Genomic DNA, 2907 nt, shown 5'->3' with positions numbered 1-2907 from the left:
AATATATTTGGGGAATTATTTAAATTATATTCAATCCCAAAGATCTCTGATTTCTGAGGCTTATTTAAGGAAAAGTAGCACTTATGCAGAAACTTAGATTTGCTCATAGTACAAAGATTACTGCAATTGAGCAGAAAATTTCATAATTTGTACATCCTCCTTAATAATTCCTATGGCTTCTTATAGCATGCCAGCAAGAAGATATGAGGAGTTTTTAGTAATGTTTTTTGCCACTGATGAGATCAACAAGAATCCTTATCTTTTACCCAACATGTCTTTGATGTTCTCCCGAATTGTTGGCCTGTGTGAAGACACTTTTGGACTTCTGGATAAACTATATGAAACACAACACAATAATTTTGATTTTATTAATTATAACTGTGGAATACCAGAAATTTGTGCTATACAACTTACAGGACCATCATGGATAACATCCTTAAAATTGGCAATTTATTTTAGGACACTGAAGGTAAGAATGTGTGACACTGGATGAGTTAACAAAGTACATTCCATTCATAGATGGTAAGGGAGAAACCTTTGTCAGTATGTGTTTGTGTGTGAACTGTTTTACACATATTATAAAGTATATAAAAATTCAGATCACAGACACACTGTAGGAAATAAGCAAAACACTTTACATGCTATGTATAGAATAATTTTACTATCCTTATTGGGAGTTCTGAAAGGTGAGTAATGTTATTTGTATACAAGTCCAAACCTCCTTAACATCATATTCCTCATGTGGATGTTTCATCCTCTCTTCTACATCTTTTAGATTTTCTTTGGACCATTTAATCCTAACCTGAGTGACCATGACCAGTTTCCGTATCTCTATCAGATAGCAACCAAGGACACACGTTTGTCCCATGGCATGGTCTCTCTGATGCTTCATTTTAATGGACTTGGATTGGCCTGGTCATCTCAAATGATGACCAGGGTATTCAGTTTCTCTCAGACTTGAGAGAAGAAATGCAAAGCTATGGGATCTGTTTAGCTTTTATGAATATTATCCCAGAAGACATGCAGATATACATGACAAGGGCTAAGATATATGATAAACAAATTATGACATCAACTGCAAGGGTTGTTATCATTTATGGTGAGAAGAACTCTACCCTAGAAGTCAGTTTTAGAAAATGGAGATATTTAGGTGCACAGAGAATCTGGATCACAACCTCACAGTGGGATGTCATCATAAATAAAAGAAATTTCAGCCTTGATTTCTTTCATGGGACTGTCACTTTTGAACACCAGCACAGTGAGATTGCTAAATTAAGGAATTTTATGCAAACAATGAACACTTCCAAGTACCCAGTAGACATTTCTCAGTGTGTGCTATGGTGGAATTATTTTAATTGTTCAATATCTAAGAACAGCAATAGCAAAATGGATTATTTTTCAGTCAACAATACAGTGGAATGGTTAGCACTGCACAAATTTGACATGTCCCTGAGTGAAGAAGGTTACAATTTGTATAATGCTGTGTATGTTGTGGCCCACACATACCATGAACTCATTCTTCAAAAAGTAGAATCTCAGCAAACGGCAGAACCCATAGGAGTATTCACTGACTGTCAGCAGGTAGAGTTTCTTACATTTCATTATGCTTATATATATCAATGTAATCTTTAAAGGGCCCCTGAGAAACTCACATAAATTTGTTAGAGATATTCTTGCAATAAAAACATTTTTATAAAGGCTGGTGAGATGGCTCAGCAGTTAAGAACACTAACTGCTCTTCCAGAGGTCCTGAGTTCAATTCCCAGCAACCACATGGTGGCTCACAACTGTCTGTAATGGGATCCGATGCCCTCTTCTGGAGTGTCTGAAGACAGCTACAGTGTACTCATATATATGCAAGGCAGTGGTGGTGCACACCTTTAATCCCAGCACTTGGGAGGCAGAGGCAGGTAGATTTCTGAGTTCGAGGCCAGCCTGGTCTACAGAGTGAGTTTCAGGACAGCCATGGCTAGACAGAGAAATCCTGTCTCGGAAAAAAAAAAAAGATTTCTATACTATAAAACTACCTACTGAATTTTTTACATGGATATGTAACATTCAAAAGGGTAACATACAATTGGAGACAATATTTTTGTATGAATGTCAGTGAGTTTGTTAAAATGTGTCTCAATATTCTATCAAATGAGTTCAATATTTAAAATAAGAGTCAAGAGTTTTATCATAAAAGCATTAACTGATAACTAGCCTAGAATAATTTTCCAAGAATATTTTTCTCAATAATTGGTACATTTGCTGTGATTAATAGTTATTCATTTAAAGTAATAATTACTTATAAAAACCTAAATGATGATGACTGCACATTTAATAAGTTTATGTTTATTTCATATATGAAAACTGTATATACATGAATGACACAATACTATCCTTTGTTTCCACAATTTCCAGGTATTCAGACTTCCCACTCATTCTCACACACATGGCTTCAATTTTAAAAATTATTCTTGAAAAACATGTGCACACACACACATGTTCAAGATCACACATGCTCATACATATACACACACTCACATCATGTTACTTGTTATTTGGATAGCAATTATTTTAGCTTTATCTATGTCTCAAAACATTAAAATGAAGTATATGAGTTTTTAATTACCCATGAGTTATATTATATATAAGTACATTGGATTTTTTAAAATATAGATGTCTTTTATAAAAAAAAACATTAAAAATTAAGGGACATTGTCAATTTTGCTTTTCCTTAATCGACATGTACATGTAACCATCTGATGATGCATCTCATTTAGGTGGCTTCCATGCTGAAGACTAGAGTATTTACTAACCCTGTTGGTGAACTGGTGAACATGAATCATAGGGAAAACGAGTGTGCAGAGTATGACATTTTCAACATTTGGAATTTTCCACAAGGTCTTGGATTAAAAGTCA

General features: G+C 34.4%; 1 pseudogene; it reads left to right on the top strand.

Moving 5' to 3' along the window:
- Positions 1-172: 172 nt before the first annotated feature.
- LOC114636411 lies at positions 173-2900 on the top strand (annotated as a pseudogene).
- Positions 2901-2907: the final 7 nt, after the last annotated feature.

This window comes from Grammomys surdaster, unplaced genomic scaffold, assembly GCF_004785775.1.
Source record: "Grammomys surdaster isolate TR1022 unplaced genomic scaffold, NIH_TR_1.0 123923, whole genome shotgun sequence".
Taxonomy (NCBI): domain Eukaryota; kingdom Metazoa; phylum Chordata; class Mammalia; order Rodentia; family Muridae; genus Grammomys; species Grammomys surdaster.
This window is presented reverse-complemented; position numbering and strand designations above follow the sequence as displayed.